The sequence below is a fragment of the Equus caballus genome, chromosome 1 (assembly GCF_041296265.1).
Source record: "Equus caballus isolate H_3958 breed thoroughbred chromosome 1, TB-T2T, whole genome shotgun sequence".
Taxonomy (NCBI): Eukaryota; Metazoa; Chordata; class Mammalia; order Perissodactyla; family Equidae; genus Equus; species Equus caballus.
The window spans coordinates 102,105,718-102,130,188 of NC_091684.1; the positions used below are offsets into that span (position 1 = coordinate 102,105,718).

The 24,471-nt window shown below is 51.5% G+C and overlaps 1 protein-coding gene across 4 annotated transcripts in view; it reads right to left on the reverse strand.

The window, feature by feature from the left end:
• The window catches only part of CEMIP (cell migration inducing hyaluronidase 1), a 142,273-nt gene extending 118,677 nt beyond the window's left edge, over window positions 1–23,596 (reverse strand). The window contains exon 1 of one of the 4 annotated variants that reach the window (XM_001501771.5): window positions 23,202–23,596. The gene's annotated coding sequence lies outside the window, so the exon portion shown is untranslated. Of the gene's footprint in view, window positions 1–20,062; window positions 20,260–23,201 lie in introns of those variants that run through there. The other 3 variants (XM_070266172.1, XM_023649255.2, XM_070266169.1) reach the window with 3 other exon arrangements.
• Window positions 23,597–24,471: the final 875 nt, after the last annotated feature.

Consider the following 24,471-nt stretch of genomic DNA (forward strand, 5'->3'; position numbering starts at 1 on the left):
TAAAATGAGACCTTGAGGTCCAACTGATTCATTTTCCAGAGGGGATCTTTGAGGTCCAAAGATAGTCACTTACCCATGGCAGAAAATGAGCCAGAGGCAAAGCAGAGCCCTGAGCTCACACAGAGACCTCCCTACCCCCTGGACTGGCTGTGTGTCTTTGGGCCAGTTGCTTAACTTCTCTAGGCCTCTTTTATCTCATCTAGATAATCTGGCTAGGACAGAATCACCCCCTCAGAGCTGCTGAGAGAGCCAGCTTCACCTTCATTGCCTCCCCTCCTAGTCCAGGGAATTTTCTAGTATAATATTTTGCACCTTGTAAGATTCTTTCTGTTTTCGCTTTTTTTTTTTCACATTAATGCTAAAATTAAACATTCTTGGTTTGGCATTTCCTAATCCAATGCCTAAAAACTTGAGTAAAAAGTGACCTGAATACTCTCCACACGTCTACTGGGGGACAGTGCTCCAGCCTGGTCATTTGACAGCTGTGTGAAGTGTTCCATGGCCTTCTGAAGAATGCACAGGCATTCCAGGGAGAAATGCTGCCCAGTGACCTCCGGGTATGTGGGTGGACAGAATCCAGCCACTTCATGGCCCCAAAGGAGGTTCTGTCCACACTGGGGTCACCCATAGAGGTGTGAAGCCTGGCTTACACCCACCATCTTTTGCAACTCAGCCACCTCTGCACTGAGCAAGGAAGATGAAGTGGTGACTACTGGCCTCCTTATGGTAGGAAATGCAGAACAGGCGCCCGGGCCAGGGGCCGTCCACGACTGAGCTCAGGAATCACACCCCTACTCAGGGCTCCAGGAAACGTCAGTGGAGAACAACGGTATTCAGAAGCCATTCTGCATGAGAAGGTCTGTACCCAGTGCCATTGCAAAGTGGTTTTCTCCTTCCTGCGAGGACCACGTGGGACTCAGAGTCAACTGGAATGTTGGCTCTCCATGGAAGGATGGAGAAACTCAACAAAGTTTCATAACTGAGAAAACGCAACTCCTTACCCACAAGGAGCTCTTCAAGGTAAAACCAAGGTAGGAAGGAAGGAAACACTCAAGTCTCTATAATCCTAATTCATGATCCAGAGATGACTCTTTCTCCCTGTTTATATATTTAGGATATGTAGGTCTGCTAAAACAGTGACAAACTCAAAGCCAAAATTATTCTCAGGGGAGAAACCTTTACCCGATAGCAGTGAGCCTGGGTCCACTGTGAGAAAACATCCAGAGGGAAAAGAGAAGCAGGACCGGGTGGCCTCATCGGCCTTTGCGAGTATCTAGGAAAGGCACCTCCCCTGGGCTGATGCGGCCCCATGAGCGCACAGCCTGGCAAGCTGGTGGTGCCTTTGCGCCAAGAGAAGGGTGCCCCATCCTCAAAGCAGACATGACCCCTGGCCAGGGCACAGCGTGGCGAGCAAAGTCAGCGGGAGTTTCAGCTCTCATTTCCCCCTTGTTCCGGCAGCTTTGTGCAGTTCACAAACTCCAGAGGCTCAGATGGAAGATTCGAGTTCATCCTCATCATTCCTTTACAAAATCAGGGGTTGTTCCACTCTTGCACAAACAAGGAAATTCAGGCCTGGAGAAGTTAAGCTGGCAGTCCAAGTTCACACAGAAAGCCAGTGGCAGAGTCTTGAAACCAGGAGCACTGACTTCAAAGTCATTGCTCTTCTGACCATATCACAAGATGGTCATGTGAACATGTTAGAGACCTTGCAAGACATGTACCCAACCAGTGGATTTATTTCAGTTGTCCAAAGATGCAGAGAAAAGCAACAGGAACTGACCCAGAATTGCAGGAAAGTGATGTCACTGCTCTCGCCAGCCCACGCCCCATGGTCATTATTTTAAAAGCGATGAGACCATCCATTAGAGCTGGCGCTGGAGCCATGCCCCTGTCAACATCCGGGAGTGTAGGCAGGGCCTGGAGTAGATCCCCTGGGGCTGCATTGCGGACATTGTGGGCAAGGGCTGGAGCCCGGGCTGGCGGGACTTGCCCACCCACGCCCGCCTGAAGGCAGGGGCATTAGGAAGGGTGAAAGGGGCCACAGGGCTTCCTTTGGGCTCTAGGACCTGCCCTGTGGTAGTTGACAGCTTAAGCCAGGCTTCAGGACATGCAGCCAAGACTCTGTGTGGCATGTCCCCTTCCAACATCAGGGTCCCCTCCCTCCTAGGGACTCCCACTCCCAGGTGCCAGCCTGTCCCTGTAACTGCACTGGAGAATGGACAGCCAACACATCCCAAGGAAATTAACTAATGACATGGATGCCGGCTGAGATTAATGCTAGTACCAGACATGTCTGCAGAACAAGGACTCAGATCAATAAACAAGGCAATGTGCCCCCATCTAAGTGCACCCAAGTGCAATAATACCACGGACTAAGCATCCTATCAAAGGTGGGCATGGTGGATTGATCACAAATATGGCCCCATTCCCCTCACCCTTCCCTCCTCTCCCCAGATCCAGGTCCTTTGCTTTGCAGCTTCTCCCACTAAAAGGTAGAATCAAAGACTCCTCCCCTTGAAACATGACCTGGCCTTGCTTTGGCCAAAAGGATGAAGCATAAGTAACAGTGTGCCATTGAGTTTTGAGATCCAGGCATGCTCTTTCTCTCTCTCACAGAACCATTATCTGTCGCCTTGAGAACACACCCAGGCTAGTCTGCTGGATGATGAGAGATACGTGGTCCAGTCATCCTCATCCCCCCGGTAGAAAGACCACCAATGCCAAGCATGTTGGTCAGCATATCCTAGACCAGCCAGCCGCCAGCTGTTCTGCCAAGTGACTGTAGACACGGGAGGGAGCCAAGATCAGCCAAGTATATCCAGACCAGCTGAACCAGCTGGTTGACTCACAGAACTGTTATTTTAAGCCACTGGCTTGGAGGATGTTTCGTTACACAGCCTTTACTTACTGAGACATTGGGGAAGGAGGGTGCGGAACTCTTCACAGAGTAGAGGGCGCCCGGGCAAGGTCTGGGAGGATGAACAGTAGTTGCTGGATGTTTAGGCAGAGAAAACAGCATTTGCAACAGCAAGATGGTGAAAAGCAGCATTGTGTCAGCAGGACCATAGCAAGCTCTGGAATGTTGCTCGAGTCTAAAATGAAAGGGAGAAGCTGAGCAACTGGACGAGAAGCTGGAGAGGCAGATGCAGCCCAGCCATGGTGGCCCCAGTGTGCCAGGCTGGGTTGTTTCTCCATTGGTCCCCAAGCCTCTAGCCCAACAGCTTCACTTTATAACAGATTAGTGAGAAAGTTAAAAGAAGGGATAAACTCAATATTTTTGCCCCCACACCAAGGACTGAAATGACCAGAAGCCGTGGAAACATCAATTACCTTGCAAATCTTTTTAGAATGTGAATTTCTTCTCTAACTTTGATATAAAGTAAGGTTTTTGAAAATATGGCTTGCAAAGACTCCTCTAGAGCATGACTATGACACGCATTTGATGAAAAGTAAAGCTTGGAATTAGGAAGAATTCCTAAAGTAAGATGATATTAAAGTCAACGTTTTCCCAGGATTTTGTTAAAGAGAAATACCAGCCATTTAAAAGGAGTTGCCACAAACAGGGTTACATATCCCAGCTGTGGGAAGACATGGAAAAGCCAGCCACAGTCAATCATCAACCATTCATTCGTTCCTTCTTTCCATAAAGGTGGCAGGCCTTGGCTCAGATCCTGTAATAAGCCCTGAGGCTCTAGAAGTAAATAGGACATGAGCTGCTCTCTCGGCAGCCCCAGGCAGAGGGAGAGAATGGACATACAGCCCCGCCACACCACACAGCCTACAGGGTCTGCAGTAACAGAGGGGCTCTGAGAACCCGGAAGATGGCAGTGATCTCAGCTACCTCCTCGACGGCGGCTGTGAGCAAAGTTCCTTACGCCATTTGTGAAAAAACGTTGCATAAACTCCCATTTCAAAATTGCAACATCCCTCTGGACCAGACCTTCCCCAGTCTGGGCCATGTGTGGGACCCCAGTGGGTGGTCTCTCTCAGGCCTTGACTCACTGAGAGACTGTCAATGACACCACCGTCTCCCACCCCACCACCACCGGAAGAACTCTCCGGCTCTCTCTGCATCCAGGGCTGCGTGGGGGATGCCGGGATCTAGAGCTCACACAGTGGCCAGCAGCCCAGTGTCCTGCAGACTGGTCGTCATTCAGCTAAATTCTTAGGGCAGAATGGCTGGCAGAGCTGAGGGTGTCTCTGCAGGGCCTTGCAGACACAGCCAGGCTTGGCTTCTAGGACAGAATCTCCGAAGGATGCCCAGATGGTCAGATCAAGTGTCTGCCTGAACTCCTGCTTTGTTGGCCTTATCGCATTCCTCTCATCTTCCACACTGGTAACTGGATCAACAAAGCCTTAACGGACAGCACCAGTCAAGGGATAAAGGACAGCTTGTTCAGGAAAGTCGTGCTCATTAGTAAATTGAAGGGGAAAGTGAGCTAGAGTCTCTCTTTGCACCGTGAACTGAAATAAATTCCAGACAGGTCAAGAAGCTTAAGAATCAGTCCACAGGACCATCAGAAGACCCTAGAATTGTTATAGTGACAGAAGAAATCAAGAAGTAAACGACTGGGGGCTGGCCCCGTGGCCGAGTGGTTAAGTTCGCGCGCTCCGCTGCAGGCGGCCCAGTGTTTCCTTGGTTTGAATCCTGGGCGCAGACATGGCACTGCTCATCAGGCCACGCTGAGGCAGCGTCCCACATGCCGTAACTAGAAGGACCCACAATGAAGAATATACAACTATATACCGGGGGGCTTTGGGGAGAAAAAGGAAAAAATAAAATCTTAAAAAAAAAAAGTAGTAAACGATTGACAGATTGGACCACATGAAAACATTCCATGTTACAAAATAACCAGACAGGAAGATGGAGAGCAAACTGTACAACTCTGTAAAGAGAGCAGGTGTATTGATAAGAAAGATACAACTACCCGCCAAATGGGCACATGACATGAACAGACAATTCTTAAAAGAAAAACACAACCAGTTAAACAAACACGTGGGATAGTCTTCGAATTCACTAGTAACCAAAGAAACACAAACTTCAACCATCAGATGTGATTTTTCACCTATTAAAATGATTTTTAAAATTTTAACAGTTGTCTAATGCTGGTGAAAGTGCTGTCACAGTTCACAGCAGTGCTAATTTCAATAGCTCTTTAGAGGCCACATGGATAAAAATCGCTCAAGTGTAACACACCTTGAGCCACTTAATTTCAGCTTCAGGAATCTTTCCTATGGCAATCACTCAAAAATTGGAAAAAACATATACACAAAAATGGTATTTTTTTTTTTGATGAGGAAGATTGGTCCTGAGCTAACATCTGTGCCCATCTTTCTCTATTTTGTATGTGGGATGCTGCCACAGCATGGCTTGATGAGCAGTGCGTAGGTCCATGCCCAGGATCCGAACCTGTGAACCCTGGGCTGCTGAAGCAGAACACTCGGACTTAACCACTGCACCAACAGGCCAGCCCCCTAGTAATTGTTTTAATAGTAAAAATTTAGAAAGGAACTTGATGTCCTTCTACAGGAATTAAAATGACGATTTTGAAAACTGAGGCAAAAACTTTTTACTTACTTATGGGCAAGATAAAATTATATCAACACTATATAAAAAACACACAGTAATAAATAAAAAAACTGGAAAAATATGTACCAAAATTCTGTCTTCAGTGGTGGAATTGTGGCACTTTTTTCTTTTCTGTACTTTCCAAGTGATAAAGGACTATAGTTACATAATTACATAACTTATATGATGGAAGTATGTATGATATGCATACACATAAATGCATATCTTTTTTAAAAGGTAATAGAATGCCTCCATGGCCACATGTACTTCTAGTCCTTGCTCCTTCCTCTAAAAGCCCTACAACTGGGCTGGTTTAGCACAGTCCCTATAGGGCAACCCCAAACATTTGTGGGGTGAATGAACAAACGGCATTCCCTTCCTGGTTACTGCCTTACTAGTAGTAACGTAGAGTTATGTTCTGCTGCAGTAACAATCAAGCCCAAACTGCAGGTTCTTCCTCGCTCAGTCCACACGTCCACTGTGGGTGTGGAGAGGACCCGGGGCTTCACCTGCATGTGAGGAGTCTGGCTGACCCCTCCATCCAGACTGACGCCAGTTGCCACAGCAGAGGAAAAAGGAGATGGAGAATCATGCATTGGCTCTTAGATGCTCCTTCGGGAAGTGACGCACGGCACCTCTGTGCATATTTCACCGACCAGAGCAAGACGCTTGACCACAGCTAACTTCAGGAGGGTGGCAAGTGTAGTCCTCCCTCTGCCAGAAGAAAAGGGCCTGGGCTTTGGCAAACAGGAGTGATGCCCACCTCGGATTGTTCCTTAGTTTTTCGTACACATAGGTGTCTCTATCCAATTAGACAGTGAGCCCCCATCAGGGGCAGGCTGGGCCTTGCACACCTTTGTCCACTCCATGCTCTCTCTGCCATATGCACACACAGCCCGGCAAAGTGCCCAGGACATTGCAGGTGCCCGTCACTTGGAATAGGGATGGAGGCTGGTCTGGACCACACGGATTATAATGATCTCAGACTACGATCATCCAGAGGGGGGCCAGAACCCCCTCGGGCGCCAAAAGAGGTGGATACTCATCCTCCTGTCTACTTTAAATCATCTCTAGGTTACCTATAATACCTAATGCACGCAAATAGTTGTTACACTGTATCGTTTAGGCAATAATGACAAGAAAAAGTCTGTATGTGCTCAGTACAGATGCAACCATTGTGGGCCTTTCCATCCGAGCTTGGTTGAACCTGCAGATGTGGTCCCCGTGGATACAGAGGGCAGACTGCATATTCAAGCAGACCTTGTACCCTATGTATAACGCCCCCCACCTTGGATTTTAAAGTAGGAGTACGAATTATTGGGTTTTATATGCCCATGTCTGAAGTAGAGTGGTTGACTAATAAGCATTTGCTGAATAAACTGGCTAAGCAAATGCAGTTCTCGTGGTTTTACTGATCCTCCTGGCAGTGACTCAAAGCTTCAAGCCCCTCTATCTTTTTCAGGAAACAGACCAGACTGATAAATGCATTGGTGGCTTATCACTCACATAAGTGGGACACAGAGCGTGCACCAAAAGTCCTGTCGTGAGAGTATTTCATCCAGAACACCTTTACTCTGCTCACTCATTTCCTGGCAGCCTCCTTTTGAGCACAGCTTGGGTTTCAAGATGTCAATCAGAGCTCCCCAGGATGAAGAATGGAGGCACGGAGGATGCACATCAGTGGTACTGGATTTCACCGCGGTCCCATCGATCTACAAAGCACTCTGCAGTTCAGAGCGTGATCAGCAGAGAGATGCAAGTCCAAATCTCTCTTTAAAATCTTTGCTAAGCTCTGTTTAAATGTTATTTAAAAAGTGTGGCAGAAAAAGGCCTCTCTTTATGGAAATATTTTCTGGGTAAACTGTGTATAATTGCAGTAATAAATGGCAAAATGGAACAAGAGCAATTTTGTACCTTAGCCTCACTTAGAGAGAGAAGCGCTAAATACTCCACAGCCTTTAAAAGTGATTGATTTTTAAAGAGCAATGAATAACCCGAGTTGAAAGATGCAAGGTTTCTGGCTTGGTCAAGCCTCTCAGTGTCCTGAATGTGTGTCTCCAGCCAAACCTTCTCCAGTCTTCCCAACATCCACCCACGTGCTCAGTCCCCAAACCCATGCGTTTCCCTGGACACCCTCCTCTCCCTCACTGCACCTCCCAGTTCTGCCCGCTGCGTCTCCTACATACCCATTGGATCATCCATGCCTCTCCTTCTCCATTGGCCCCACTCCAACTCACCATCACCAGCCCCCCAGCCAAGCACCAGAGCCCCCTCTGCTTTTGCCAACCATCACCCATCACCCCCACCCACATGAAGGCACCTGGGAGGAGACAGAGACCTCCTTTGTAAAAACAAAAATCAGACAACCGTCGCAACTCCCCACTTAAAACCGTGTGGCAATGCCCACTGCTTTTAGGATGAGTTCTATCCTGAGCGTGGTTTGAAAGATGCTGCACGATCTCCCCCTGCCCCACACCCTGCCTTCCACTCCAGTCCTGCCTCGCCCCTCTCCTCACTTCCCCTGCCCCAGCCAGACAGGCCTTCTCCCACTGCCATCCCAGGGCCTCTGGCGTCCCCACTGCCTGAGATGCGCCTGCGCCCCTCTTGGTCTGTCTGACTCCTATTGGCACCTCCTAGGCTCTGTCTAAATGTTGCTTCCCCAGAGAGGCCACCCTCCCCATGCCTTCCATTTCCACCTCCAGCACCCACCTCCACCAGATGCCCTATTTCCTCTCCTGGTACATTTTTTTTCTCTTGGTAGGAAGACTGTCCCTGAGCTAACATCTATGCCCATCTTCCTTTATTTTGTATGTGGGATGCCACCACAGCATGGCTTGACAAGCAGTGCTAGATCCACGCCCGGGATGGGATCCCGCAAACCCCGGGCAGCGGAAGCAGAGCACATGATATGAACCACCATGCCACTGGGCCGGCCCCTCCTGGTACCTTTTCACTTTGGCTCATATCACTGACCGCAGTCTGAAATCACATATGCATGTGCACTTCTTTACACGTGTCTCCTAAGGCCGTGCTGTCCAACACAGCAGCCACTGGCGGCTGTGACGCGCCTGGAACATGGCCAGTCCAAACTGAGATGAGATGTGCGTGTAAAATACCCATGGATTTCAAAGACTTGGAAAGAGAAAAAGAATGTAAACTATCCCAATACTTTTCATATTTATTACCATTGAAACTGACAATATTTAGGAAGTATTGGGATAAATAAAGTATGTTATTAAAAGTAATTACACTTGTTTCTCTTCACTTTGTCTTGATGGGGCTGCTAGAAAAGTTAGAATTCCACGTGTGGCTCACATTCCATCTGCGTTTATTGCACAGCACTGCTCGAGACGGGAACCCCCACGAAGGCAGGGCCGTTTCGTGCACGGCAGCATCCCCCAGAGATGAGCACAGCTCTGGAACATTACGAGCTGATTTCAGTGAATTGCTAAATGAATGAATAAACGAGTGAATGGGTCAAGTAAGCAAAGCAAAGACTTCTGGTTGAAAAGCCAGTCATACGGACGGAGGTCCTAGAAGTTTATAAACTCGCTCTTATTTTGTGTGAGGTAGGAAGAGGGGGAAATTTCTGATTAGAGACAGTTTGGAACAAAAAGCTACGGCCTTCTCTCAAAGTGAAGCAGGACTCACAGGGCATCTGAGGTTAAACCAGAGAAAAGTCACGGACCGCAGGAAAGCGAAGATAAAATGCCACAGGGTCTTTGATCCCAGGTTACACTATTGTTCCAAGCCTCCAAACCAGAAACACACTCAGCAACATTTTGGTCCAAAAATAAAAGGATAAAGACAATAAAGATAACTTGGCAAAAAAGCATGCTACTCCACCTCAAAGTCACACAGGTGCTAATAAAACTGTCATCAGCCCCCACCCAGGACTTTGGTCAGAGGACATCAGGCATCCTCAGTGTGTGTTTTTCTTTCGAGTCCACTAATCGATATTTAGCCCAGAATTTCCCCAGCACCTGCTCCACAGCACGTGAGCCTCGCTGGTCCTCTGTGAGAGCAGAGAGGGGACGCTGGCGACAAAATGCTGGGGAAGTTCAAATGCCCCCGGAGACGCACGAGGCATGCTGGTTTACGAGGGCACTGAGAAGACTGTCAGGAATGAACACTGGTGGACTTCATTTAACTCAGCTTGTCCCCGACATGTTTGACCTTAGAACACCTGTTAATAGCCCAAGGAAGCGACACTCCTGAGAAATGCATTTCAGGAAACGCTCGCCTAAGCTTCGTTCCCAAAACCATAATCAGCAACAAATTGTTCTAATCTTGTGGGTCATCCTGCCTGAGGGAACCCAGCTACGGTGACCAGACTTCACCCGTTAGCCACATCAGCTGCCCTTTTCCTCCAGTAAGAGACGAACTCCCATGCTGAGGCCTCCCACGGGCCGTTGACAACGGGTGCAGCCATCCCAAGGACAAGCAAACAAGGAGCCTTTAGGATGTCGCCTTACACACCCGGACCACTCGTATGCCGCCCTCTGGCTCCAAAGTGGAAAGGCAGCCCTCCACGAAAGCAAAATGATTTACGAGCTCACAAAGCCACACTGGGCCGGAAGCTCGTGCCCTTCAATATCGTTGTTACACGGACTCGTCACAACCCACGCGGCCCTCAAAACCTGTGTCTCCATACACTCGCTCTCTCGGGGTGATGCTCTGAGCCAGGGCACGAGACTCTAGGAAATCTGCTTTTTAAACTTTTCAAACTGCGTTTTCATCAGAAGTCAGAAAACATCTAATTCCTTTCTCTATTCCACTTCCTGCCAGCGGCCCAGAGGTGCGGCACTGTGGTCCAAGGGTCCGGACGGAGACAGCGTGTTCTGGAAGCCCAGCTATGCCACTCGCCAGCTGCGTGATCTCAGGAAGTCACACGATCCCTCAGTTTCCTCGTCCATAAAAGGAGACGAGAGAAAAGCAGCCCTGGCTCGGTGGGCCTGTCTGAGGGTGGTGAGCAGATCACTTACAAAGACAAGTGGTCCACACTTGAGAGCCGGCAGCCTTAGTGAGCAGCTCTTCTCTCCAAATAGCCTTCATTCATCAACGTGTGTTAAGCATCGAGTCAGTTCTGGAGGCGACGGTGAGCCAGGGGACCCAGTTCCAGCACCCATGGAGCGCTGACGCTGACACACTCCACCACAGGGGCACACAATCTCTTCCTCTGCGAGGGACCTCGGGAGCACACGCCTGGGTCGTTCAGATGGGGCTGCAGGATGGGCCACTGCCCAAGTTTGCCAAAATTCACAAGTCTGAAAACTGTCCGAGAAATCACAGGATTGCCTTCTCCATTTAAAATGCCTCCTAATTCAATGGAGGATGTTGACAAATGGAAGAGACGTGCCACTTTGTATACCTAGTATGTACCAGGCCACAACTCTAAGAATTTTGCCATATCTTACTTAGTCTCAGAAAAACATACAATCATCCCATTTTAGGGAACGGATAAAAAACGAAGGCACAGAGAGGTGGAAGCAACTTGCCCAAAGTCACACAGCAAGCTCATGGAGGAGGCAGATTTGCAGCTCAGTCTGTGGGGCTGCAAGGTCATGCCTCTTGCCAGGTCATTACACCAGGCTATATTCTATAAACCAAGGAAAATATAAGCTAAAGAGCCTGGAAAAGTGATGAGGAAGGAATACGGGAAAACTTTATCTTGGAGTCAGCAAGATCTACGGTGTCTTTCCCAAAACCCTTCCTTCGTGATTCTCTCTGCTCGTCTGTAGAACCATCTTCGAAGTGTTGGAGGTCTGAACCTAAACTCATGCATTTCTGTTGAAAGTCAGAGCCCCAAGGCTCAGCGACCGCTCTCCCCAAGGGAACTCTTGGATTTACGTCAGGACCGACTACACTTGTGGGTCCCGGGAGGCACCAAGAGAATGTCAGTGGACGGATTTAGCTCACCAAAGCTGCCTGAACGTCCAATCGGGAACACAGCGCGGGGAAGAGACGGGGGCAGCGGAGGGCCGCCCCGGGACCACGGCAGACCAGACAGCATGTAGAGTGCCTGTTTTGTCCAGCTAAGCTTTCCCAAAACTTGACCAGGACCAGCAACCTTCAAAGGGACCAAATCGCCTTCCCAAGGGGGAGTTTCCCAAGACAGTTCTGTCCCTTTACCCCACATTCCTCCCACCATCTCGGCTGCAGGTCAGCCCAACCAGGCAGTTAGGAATCTGCCAGAGAACTGATAAAGAATTCTGAAGGTGCTCAGAAATCAGTGTTTGTGATGAAGTCTCGGATATTCAGGACCCCACACTGAGACTGGATAGGAAAACCGGGACGGGTCAGTCTGGAGGCAGAATCCCGAGGGTTCGAGATCATGAGTCCCAGGAAATTTTCCTCAAAGGGCTTGGAGCTCTACATGCAGAGGGACCGGACCCCGTGTTGGCAGGGACTCGGGCTACAGGGTCCCCCAACACTTCCACTATAACGTCCCCCTCCAGCCCTCCATGCCCTATTGCCCCGGCACCCATAATGCACTTTGGGTGGTGCAGTTTCCCTTATTGCATTTGCTGGGTCAGGCAGCCACATTCTCAGGTGAGAACGGGCATTCTGGAATGAACTTCCTGCCAAGAACACCACCCTTAGGATTGAGGAACACAAGCCCAACCCAAGCCGCCTGCCACCAGGAACAATGGCGTAACATCCACCCACTGACGACACCACTCCCTCATCAAAGACATGTCGGTCAAAGGCCAAACTCCCTGACTCAGCTCTGAAGGACCCTCACCTCCTGACCCCGCCTTGATGATCTCATTTCCAGCCACAGGGAACTCCTAGGCCCTGCCCCAAATATCCATTTTCTGGATACTCTGAACTTCCTGCCTTCCTGACCCTCCCTTCTCTGGCCAGCAAAGTGGACTCTCCTTCAGCACCAGTCAGATAGTGATCTGCAATGCTTTCACATGGTTCACGCCTTTCTCACAGCACAGACTGTAGGAAGCTGAGCGTCTGTCTGTCTCCTCCACTGGACTATGAGCTTCTCCATGGAAGGGGGTGAAACCGAGTCATTTCTGAATCCCAGGTGGCCAGAAGGAATTGGAGTGTCAACCACGAGCACACTGGGGTTGCCATTACTCTCAAACTGCTTCACTGTGAATTATAATATTCCCACACATCATAATATCATATAATATAATAAATTATAATATTCCTATAAACATGCTTTCTCAAAATTCAAGATCAAGCAGCATCAGTCATCATTCAGAGCGTACACTGTTGGATTCACACAGACCCGAGTCCCGTTCCACCTCCATCACCTCCAGCCCAAGACCTCGGGTGGACCTCACTGGCCTTCTCCACCGGGCGCCTCGCTCTGAGTTGTCAGGAGGACTAAACGAGGCGAGGCACGTGAAGTTCTTCGAGTGGTGCCTGAACTCGGTAACTGCTCAGTGAGCCTGGATATTAATAATAATAATGGGAATAACCACAGGGCCACTGGAGTACAGACCCGTGAGGAGGTGCCTGGCAGGCTCTGATTTCACTCAGTTCCCAGAGCAGAATATGCAGGAGCCAGCACCAAATTTATCCATCGCGAAATGTATATGTTTGGGGGGCCGGGGCTCAGACCCAGGACTCACGCATTTGTATATCTAATAAATATTTGAGTACGTACCACGCGCCAGTCCCTGGGAATAAAAGAGAACGTGACTCTCTGGCTCTGAGCCCGGTGGGGTCCTGTCCTAAACGAAGAAATGACTCCGGCTCGTACAGGGAGGCAGCTAAGACACGAGCCGGCCGTGCGCTCCACACCGAGGGAAAGCTCGGCTCCTGCCCCACGGTTCCCAGGACGGCCACCGAAGGGCCCCACGGGGACCAGGCACACGCCCTTCAGAGTGCGACTATACCCTCTCTGTTCCCCTGACCTCGGAGAGGTGACGTCCTCAGACGACCTCAGAAGAACAGAAGCTCAAGTTCATGCTTATTAAGCAAATTCCTTGGAAGCATCTTTTTCATGTGTTAAAACAGCTTCTCATTAAAGTAACTGTAAATGGGGACGTTTCAAGTAAAAATGAAATTCACTACGTGGTCATTCTCAGAAAATCCCAGGATATGTTTATATGTTACCATTTGTTAACAACATTACCCAACCATTTTAAAACTTATAACAGATTTAAGCTCTTTCTCAGCCACCAGGAAAGCTCATGTGTATCCACAACCCACAATTATGTGGTCGGAGGAATCTTTGAGCCTCTGCAAAGCTGTGAAACGAACAGACACCACGGAGATTACTGTGTCCCCTGATTTTTGCAAAATAATTTAAATGAGAAGAAATCCTTGAATATGAAAGTTCTAAAGCCAAAATTCTACAATTGCTTTCTCTTTCACTACCAGGAACTGAATTGAGAAATCTGATGAACTCAGAGCCCTCTTAGGAAGTCACAGACATCGTATGTCAACAACTCTTCAATTAAAAAAAAAAACGGGCCGGGGGGGGGCTGGCCCCGTGGCCGAGTGGTTAAGTTCACGCGCTCCGCTGCAGGCGGCCCAGTGTTTCATTGGTTCGAATCCTGGGCGCGGACACGGCACTGCTCATCAAACCACGCTGAGGCAGCGTCCCACATGCCACAACTAGAAGGATCCACAACAAAGAATATACAACTATGTACTGGGGGGCTTTGGGGAGAAAAAGGAAAAAAATTAAATCTTTAAAAATAAAAAGGGGGGGGCCAGCTGGGTGGCACAGCGGTTAAGTTCGCACATTCCGCTTCGGTGGCCCAGGGTTCAATGGTTCAGATCCTGGGCACAGACATTGCACCGCTCATCAAGCCATGCTGTGGCAGGCGTCTCACATATAAAGTAGAGGAAGATGGGCATGGATGTTGGCTCAAGGCCAGTCTTCCTCAGCAAGAAAGAAGAGGATTGGTAGCAGATGTTAGCTCAGGGCCAATCTTCCTCAAAAAAAAAAGAGAAGAAGAAGTCACACAGTGACCCATCAACTCAGCAGAATTTGCAAAGCATCCTTCTATGGAACACCACAACTCCTTCCCTCTCTAAAAAGGCAGAGAAGCAAGGGAGAAGGGAAGAGACGGGCTTCGGATCACATGGAGTGTGAAGAGGACTTGCTCTTCTCTTCCACACTTTCCCCAACAGTCCTGAGCCCCCAGTTCAAACCAACAGCTACACTAAGAGCTGGAGGCACCTTTGGCGTCACCGAAAGCTTGCTGCCTGTCTCTGGCAGGATCTCTGCCTGGGAAGAGACAAGAGCAGAACCAGCACTGACAGTAAGGGAACCGGCTCACTCCGACCACAGGGAGCCCTCGAAGGGGTGTTTCCCAGGGTGCGAAGGAGGGGGAGGTGAGGGCACAAAATTGAAGAGAGCACCAAAAAACTCAGTCATCAACATAAACAATGTTGTAATGCGACATCTTAAAAATCGAAATTCATGCAAAAAATCCACAGCGAACCACAGGTCAAATTTTTAAATAAAGACAGGATCAGTATTACTGGTTTTTCCTCTTGCCCCCAGCACATACATTTACTTGTGTCCCAAAAAAGGCTGCAGAGTCGCTCAGCCGGGAGAGCAGTTGGTCACAGCCTGGGGACGGCGGCACAAGGAGAGGGCAGGGGAGCGCAGCACACTCACAGCCCAGCAATGCTGGTGAAAAACAGCCTTTTGCTGAGTAACGTGGAAATGGATCTGAAACATAGGGATTAAATTTCTCCGAAAATAAACACAATTTTTAAAGGAAAGGAAAAGTACTTAGCCACAATGTTTGAGGTTTTCGTGAACCCAAACCTTTGGAAAACTAGCACACGAGCGAATTACTCGGTGCCTGTAACGCGGTCAGCTTTGAAATAGGGCTTGTCATAAACCACCGGTTTGTTTTTTAAAAAATTTCCTTTTTACCGTTTGCCCAAATCTGCCGTCCTCCTCACTCCTCTTGAGGTCCATTCCCGTTGCTCCTTACAGGAAGGAGAACAGTTCTGTGCACTCCCTGTCACCTGAGGGGCTCTGGAGACCCAGGAATCAGGGGGCGCCTGAGGAGACCAAGCTGGGAATAGCTGCCCCCACCACACAGCAAGGACGAGAGCCCTGGGAAGAAGGCAGGTGCATGATGCACTGGACTAGGAGCTGGACAGATGCCCGAGATGCCATCCTGTACTGGCTCTGTACCCTTGGGCATCCGTGTCCACACTGCCCACCTGCAGACACCACTGCCCTCTCAGGGGAGTGGAGGCAAAGAGGGCACACAGCATGGTGAGAGCCAGCAGCAGCCACTGCATCCAAGTGGACAGTTAAGTCCACTGACCACCCCCCAGAGAGTCCCATAGGATCCAGGGAATCAGTGTCTGGTCAGGGCAACCTGGGAGCCAGCCTCTGTCCAGCCCTAGGAAGCAGGGACTAGCTGAATCCCCACCATCTGGGAGTCAAGTCCGCAGGTAAGGGTGTTCCAGTCTCCATGGCGATGGGGGCTGATGCCAAGACTTCTGGACGTAAGTCCAGATGTCCCCAGATAGCAAGGCTGCTGGTGGCCCACCAGCACTCCAGCCTTCCCTGACACCACCCAGGTCAACAGGTTGTTGGTCTGGCAGGCAGAACGAGCCCCAGGCAACTGCAGATGCCTGTCCCGGGGGAACCTCATGTGCCCCGGCCCCTCGTTGGGGTTCCTCACATATGCAGAGGAGTCCTTCCAGAAATGAAGTCCTCTCTAAATTCTCGACACTGAACACATCCTACTTTCGTCACCTTATATCAGTCATATGATCATGCTTGTAGAGCTGGCTCTGTGCCCAGAGGATTTCTTCAGATTCCTTTCTAAGGACTGGGACCACCCATCAGGGAGGGGGGGCTCTCTTTGGGCGTTGTCCCATTCAGAGCATCAATTTCCTCCTTTCGGAGCAGCTTTGTAAGAAGCACAGAGGGGTCACAACTTGAACTGAAACCTTCTGCCTCACCCTGGACCAGCAGAACTTTTCCACTCTTAAACACTTCTGGCTCACAATCCCTTCTCAAATGCCATGTTCAAAAACATCCTGCATTCAGATTTGGCTCCTTTACACCAATGAAAAGGGGTGCAAGATCCTGGATGGGATTTGTCAAGTCTTATACCCTGGAAATAAGCTATTTTTTTTTCTCTTGCCACTTCTTTATAGAATTTGAAAAGTCTTGGGAGATTAGACAAGATTGATTGACAGGCTGAAAACAAAAAGCCCATTTTGCAAGAAGCCCACGGCTCTATTTGCTTCCTCTAGGGGTCAGCCACAGCTTCAGGTTTCTGAACCAGCACCTGTCACATATGCGTCCCCACTGGTACCCATGCACACGTGTCAGACTGTCACACACAGGATATTCTGGTTTCATGTCATTGAGAATCATTGACATGAAAACCAGCAAGACATGCAGAATATTAAGAAGACCTACCGAGATGAACCACAATAAAACCAAGATAATGTCATCATATGGCTGCCACAAGCAAAATGAAATTACTCAGTTTCCAGACTGTGCTCCTTAGGACCCTTAGAGTCCTGTATGAAGTCCCCCTGGGGTCCTGAAGACAAAAACCAAGCCCCCACTCCCAGGCACAGCCAGTTTTCATCTGGTTTGTAAATGGAATTCATTGGAGGAAAAAAACTTTTTTATAGTTAAAGTAATTTTAAACTCCTGCTCTAGGAGATGAAAGGTCAGAGACCCATAGCTGCTCCAAAGGACGCTCTCTTCTGCCAGGAGCAGAGCAGGCTCTGGGAGGGTAAGGAGCTTGTGCACCTGAGGCAGGTGAGGAGCTTCACGCAGCCAAGAGGTTGCAGGAGCAAGAGGCTTAGGCCTGTCTGTGCTTCTGGACCTTTCCCCGTGGCCTTCTCTGTGAGTGGAACGCCTTCTGAACTCCACTCCCCACATCCCGCCTTTGCCCCACCAGAAAATTCCCGTAAATTCCTCTAATCCTTGCGGACTTTCTGCCCTCTTCTCAGGGAAGCTTCCTGGGATGTCCTCCGCTTCTCCTTCCCCTAGCAGACCCCTGCCGCCATTGCTCCTGACCCGTCCATCCTGGCCCCGTGACACCGCACAGCAATCTCTCACTCAGATATTTGGGCCCCACACCAGACTCTTAGCTCTGCAGGGCAGGGACCACGGACACGACTCGGCCTCCCTCATGGCCAGCACAGACCCTGCATGTAGACAACCAAAGCCCCGTGCTCGCTTCCTTCTGTTTCTGGGTGTGGCCACGGGTGACAGAATGTGACTGGGCTGACCAGAACGCATCTGTGATGACCAGCTCAGGCCCAGAGGGAGGCCACAGGGAGGCAGTCAAGGAAGACAATTGAGATTTAAATTTCATTTTCAGGTTCAAAAAGAAAAGAAAAAAAAAAGGTTGTGATCTTTAGAGCCAAGTAGAGTTGTTTAAATGTAAACATGCCTTCTCAGTGTCTGGAACCAGAGTGAGATCAAATTCCCCGAGTGATCTCTTAATACCACCGAAATTACGCTCAAATGCCTCTGCCAGGCAGAGATAAAGTGCCATTTGCACGATGGTCTTTGCACTTAAAAGTAACTTGGTCCAGGGAACTTTGAAAAATTTATTATGACAGGAAAAAGGGGAAACTCAAAGGAGTTCAAGACATTTAGTCTACTGATAAGACAGCTTAGGAGCGATAATAATTATCTCCAAGAATTTGAAGGGTCGTTATAAGGTCATTAGGAGGATGCAGGCCAGCTGGGCCCCATCTACTCGGACATCAGAAAGTGACTTAAATTACACCAAAAAGAGTTGAGTTTGAATTGCAGAAAGTGGGCAACGACGGAGGCCCTGGCGACTCAAAGGGAGGCCCACGGACCGGCAGCATCACCTGGGAGCTCATGGGAAATGCAGATGCTCAGGCCCACCCCAGTTCTGCCCAATCAGAACATGCATTTTAACAAGCTCCCCCATGATTCATTTGCATATTCAAGTCTAAGAAGCTCAGTCCCACAGGCTGCGTACATGCGTTACGGCCCCAAAGACCAGGAAAACAGCATGAACTCCTGACCCCAGAGAAGGCCAAGCGGTGTGGCAGCCTCCTGGGGAAGGCTGAGGCCCTACCCCCCCCCCCCCCCCGTGATGTCTAGAAACAGGAGTGGCAGTTGTCTGGCATGGACACTTGACATGCCAAGGGGACCGGCTTCTAGACGTGCCTCCCCGTAAGAGGAGATGCCTATGGTTGAGCTCCTCCACGGACAGCTGAGAGAAAGAATCCACGGGGTTCTCAACAGCAGTTGCCTTCTCAGAGCACTTTAAACCCAAGTTGTATCTATATCTATCCTGTGGCTGCACTTGCAGAAGATTCAAAGATAAGGCAGCAGCAATTTCCCAGTGCAAGGAGCCGAAGTGTCCAGAGCCAGAGAAAGAAACCAGCTCTGAGCCAGCGCCAGGGGGAGGAAGGCCAGCCTGTGCCCCGGGGCTCGCGCACCTGCAGGGGTGGGAAGGGAAGGACAGCATTGCGGTCCTGGAGCCAAGCTGAGCTCAGAGAGGGGCCCTGGAAAACAACAGGGGCAGGGAAGACTGGCAGCTCCTCTCCCTCTGGGTGGGGAAGTGTGTTTCCTGGCACCGAGGGGACTAAGCAGAGAGCAAATGTATATTTGATGACATTTCTCTGCGGGCAGCCTCCCTTCTGAAAAGCCAAGTTTGAATAAAGCCTGGCACCGGAGCGAACAGAGGAAGAAGACAGGATTGGGGAACCCCGCAGAGAGGCTGGGATGGCCCCTGGAGGGGTGGGCTGGGGCAAAGAGCTGCAGATATTAGTGAGAGTCACCATGAGAGTCCCCAAAGTCCCACCCAATGGAGCACGGTTTCCACGTGCCAGGCTCTTGAGAAAGGAGACCCAGGGCCCAGCCGAACAGCTGGCAACACAGTCAAGAGGAACTCAGCCGTGAGCAGTCTTGGTCCGTACCAGCACCACCCCTGACCTCCTAGTAACCCGACCAGACACAGAAGAGTAAGGAAGTGATCTGTCCCCGTTCACTGTGGAAATGAAACCGAGTCACCTCCTTATAATGGTAAAAACCAAACCAAAGGAGAAACCGACACATTATTCTGAGGAGATCTAACATCTGGGTGATTGCCATCATGTGGGAAGAGGGGTGTAGCCTAGATGGCTCATGCATACGGGATCTTGTGGACGCCACCCATAAGCATCGCTGTTCTTTTTAAGAACCTGACCCCCATGCTTGCATTTCTCATTTGAGCTACAACTACAAAGGCGAAAGGCAGTCATCCTATAAATTACGCTGCTCTGCTGACACCACAGAAGGACGGAAAGGGGCCACTTAATCAGGGGCTTCAAAGGAGGATGAAGGGAACTGAATTCACCTCTCTCGTCTGCCGGCCTTGCCCACTGAATGCCACACTTGCCACGGTATCTGTCCATCCCAGTGACACAGACAAGGCTGCGACAGACAGACCGCCACAGGCCCAGTGGAGGGCCCCTCTCCACCTCTCACACCAGCCCCTCCTCTCGCTCCCTGCACCCCAAGAGTGTTCTGTAGTTCAACAGATATCCTACCAGAAAGCCGTGTGTGCTGGAACCAGAACCTGCACGGGAGTCCCGAGCAGAACGCCAGGACGTCAAGGTCAGCCAGGTCCCCCTGCTCCGTTCACATCACCGGGTAGACGAAAGTCGCAGACAGACTCCCAGCATCTGCAGACGGCATCCTTGAGCTCCTCTCCTTTCAGATGGAGGGGGCCAAGATTACTTCTGATCTATTAAGGGGGGGGGGGGAAAAAGATGGGAAATCTTAGAGCACCAGAATGTGAAACTGGCGGAAAACACACACACACACACTTTTTAGGAAAAGAAAATCTGACTGTAAGATTGGGCCCATTATCCAGACTTCTGTTTTCTGTCACACATTAGCGATTTCTACCAGACAGAAGCCCGAATGAGGAGCTGGAAGGAATCTTCAGATCCAGCCGAGACCAAGCAAGTGGCCGGTGCTCCAGAAAGAGTGAGTGTCTTGGTCAGGATCTCGCAGCTAAGCGAGGCTCAGACATGAAGGAATGTGCCCCCCGCGTGGTAGGGACCACTCAGGGGGCTCTGTCACAAGGTGCTCCCCGGCGCAGTAAACCCTCACTGCCCCCTGCAGTGATCCAGAAACAGGGCCACAAGGCCACTCGCCATCAACACCCAAGAGGACTTCACCCCCAGCAAGACAAGGGGGCCCCTTCTGAGCGCCTGCGTTCTCTTTAGAGAAAGATCAGGAAGAATCGGTGATCTGAACCAGAGGGCTGTGATAGTATTTTGAAAATGACTTACTTCATCTTTCCTCCAAGTGGCAGGGGTGGGAAAAAACACACGACTGATTCATCTCACACAAAAATTCTTCCATTTATCTTTGGATAAGGTTTTTTGTTTTCGTTTTTGTTTTTGTTTTTGTTTTTTTTTTGGCATTGCGGTCAGCTTCAGCACCTTCCTCAGTTCCACCAATGAGTTCTCGGACATGAAAATAAAGTGGAGATGGAGTCCCTACGAAACAAATACTGGGTTAGGGGAGAGAGCAGAGGGCTGGGAGCACAATTCAAAAGAAACACACAACGGTCTTGAAAATACACCTGTAATCGTTCCCCTTTTAAGAGCTTCCTCTGGGCTCAGCTCTGGGCTGAGCGTTCTACCTGGCACTACCTAATTCTCATCTGCGTCTGCAACGTAGATTTTTTTGGTCCCCACTTTACAGGCAACTTTTGACAAGTCACACACACTGTCTCCCCCCCCACCCAAAAAAAGATGATTGTTTTTACTCTCCATGGAACTTCATCGATCACAGACAAAAGACCCTCTGAATCTCTCGCAATTTTAAAGTGAAGAAAGATACACACTCCTGTGTACGTGGAGGTGAAAACAAGGAGAGCTCCAGCCAATGCCGTTTCTGAGCAGAAGAGGCAGATGTTTGTTTTCACGGAGGAACCCCTGCGGGTTCTCTCCACACGGTTTCCAAGCAACTAACTTGAAAATTCATCTCCTGGGCTAACGAGGAGGAACTGGAAGCCTCCTTACGAGTGTTATGCACCTCGGAGGAAAAGATGAGGATCAGAAAACAGCATTCTTGCTTTCGCAATTGCCTCCCAACACATTCTCCATGAACCTGTTCTGTTAGATTCTTCTCCACTCTGTCACTGTAACTGTGAAACAGATAGATGCTCCCCATATCGTATTTACTAGATAATTCAAGAAAACAGAACATGACCACGCGCCGGGCACAGAGAGCAGCCCGAGGGGTCCCTAATTAAGTCTGGCGCTCTCTCACCGCCTCAATCGGATGCTCAGCGTGGCACATTTATAAAACCTTTGAGGGGTCCCGCGGTGCCACTGAAAAGCCAGGGGAGTCCCCCGCGGCACCAGACCGGAGGTCCCGTCCAGAGCCCAGCGGCAGGCTGACCTAGGACCGGCCACAAACCACCGGCTCCCTTCAACCTCCCGAGCGGCTCATGCCCCTCGGGGCACGACACCGAGAGCTCCCGCAGCCCAGCTTCCCTCTCCTGCTGCCCTGCGCCCCGACGCCGAGTCTGGGAGCCAAGCGGCGACTTCCCCAGACCCGGGGCCACACAGCCGGCGTGGAGGAAGCGGCTGGGAGCTGTCCATGGTGGCGCCGCGCCTGGGCACCCAGAGCCGCGGCTCCCCGCCCCCGGGCGCGCCCGGCATCTCGCTCCAGACCGCCGGAATGGAGAGACTGGCTCCAGGGCTCACCGTCTCCGGGACGGGGCTGCAGCCAGGCACTGGCTCACACATCAAAAGGTTACTTTGAAAAGGGAGTTCTCACCTGTGGGCAGCGTTGGCTGCACGGAGCAGGACTCGGGACCTCAAACCAGGTTGCTGGAGGCGCGCCCGGGACGGCCGGCGTGTTGGACCCTCGCGGAACGGCGGTGGGCGCCGAGGGTGAGTCTGTGGCCAGGACCTCGGACTCCCTGATCTCCTTCCTCAGCAGCACATGCGTCCCGCCGGGGCCATTCCAGAAAGTCTCTGGCGAGCTGGAGACCTGGCCTGGGCCCTGGCCTGCGCTCCGCCAGGTCCCTGCCTTTCCTCCCAACCTAATTTGACCCTTCTTGGAGCAGACGGCCCTTGCCAGGGATCACCAAACCCTCTTCCAGCGATGCCACGTCTGGAATCTCAGTCTGAACATCAGCAGGGGCCCCCATGTCATCTAACACTCTGTTGCCTCCACCCTGTCCCGTGCCAGCGCCACGCTGGGTGCCTAGCGCTGTCCGGGAGCGCGCGAGCGAGGTGACAGCGGGAGGCGGAGGGGAAAACCAGAAGGCGGACCGCGCTGAGGACCGAGCAGCTGGGCGCAGACCTGTTGCCAGGCGCACGCCCACTAGTGCACAGCGTGAGCCGGCTCCCTGTCGGCTGGACTCCGGGACCCGACCCTCGGAGCAGTCCCTCCTCGGAGAGACACCGTCCTGGGCGCAAGACCCCCGAGCCATTCAGACGGGAGGACTCTACGGAAAGCAGCGATCTGCCCCCCGCCGCATGCTCTCCAGGCACACCGGCGCCCCCCGGCACCTGCCGCTTGCAAAGGGACACACGTTCTCAGAGAAATCTCACAGGGGACAGTGACAGGGGCGTGTGCCCATCAACAGACTTGTGGACAGACAGACAGACGAACTGCACAGCACAGAGTGGACAGACAAACAGAAGCCAATGACGGTACCGTTTTCCCTGTGACGCGTGGAGGCGCCGGACCCCGGTTTTCCTCTTCTCTCTGAGGCTCGGGCGGTCAGCGCAGCCCTGGCGCGCCGGGCCGGCCCTCTTACCTCCCGGTGGGCAGCCGAGACAGTGCCGCGCCTCGCGGGCCAGGAGCGCAGCGGCCGGAGCTGTCTGGGAGCACACGGACGGGCCCGGGAGCTCCCGGGACGCGGGCAAGCGCAGTGGTAGTTCGCTGGGGAAAGCGGGGTTCAGCGCAGCCCCGCCGGTCCAGGCACAGACGCCGACGCCGCCCGCCGCTTGCGCCCGCTCGCCCCGCGCTGCGCTGTGCTCTCCCCGCGCGCCTCCCGGCCTGCCCGAGTGGTGGCTTTTATAGCAGCGGCGGCCGCAGCGGGCAGCGCCGGGCTGGCTCCTCCCCGGGGCCCCTGACGCCCGCGCCACCGGCCCGCCCCCCACCGATGCTCCCCCCGCGCCCCGGCCGGACCCAGGCGGGCTCTGGCGGCCGCTCTGGGAGACGCAGACCCGAGCCCGTGGAGCCAGGCGCGCAGAACCCGGGCCGCAGCCGCCAGGGGAGGGCGCTGGAGCCCAGGACTGCGGCGCGGCGCCCGGGGCGCGTTCTGGGGCGCGGAGAGTACAGGGTCGCCGTGCGCGCGCGTACAGCCCCACTCGCGCCTGGTGGCTGCCCGGAAGGAGGGGAGGCCATAGAGGAGGGGCAAGGTCCCGCGGCTGCCGCAGCATCGCCGCCGGCCGGGATTCAGGGCTATGAAGTCTCAGAATCTTTTTTTTTTTTACTTATACGAAAAGGGTGGCCTTAGAAAGATATTCTGGGGGCCGGCCCGGTGGCCAAGTGGTTAAGTTCGCGCGCTCCGCTTCGGAGGTCCAGGGTTTTGCCAATTCGGATCCTGGACGCGGACAGGGCACCGTTCATCAAGCCACGCTGAGGTGGCATCCCACATGCCACAACTAGAAGGACCCACAACTAAAATATACGACTATGTACTGGGGGGCTTTGGGGAGAAGAAGAAGAAAAAAGAGAGAGAAGATTGGCAATAGATGGTAGTTCAGGTGCCAATCTTTAAAAAAAAAAAAAAAAGGAGAGAGAAAGAAAGAGATTCTGGTATAGGAACCTAGCAGTCCCTCCAAGGTGAAAATGCGTGGGCCTTCCGTCAAGGAGACCGTCCTTTGAAACCAGAGTCAGACGCACCAGTTATGTGGCTGCGGACCAGGATTTTCACCTCTCTGGGCATCAGCTTCCTCACCAGGAAAATGGGTTCTAT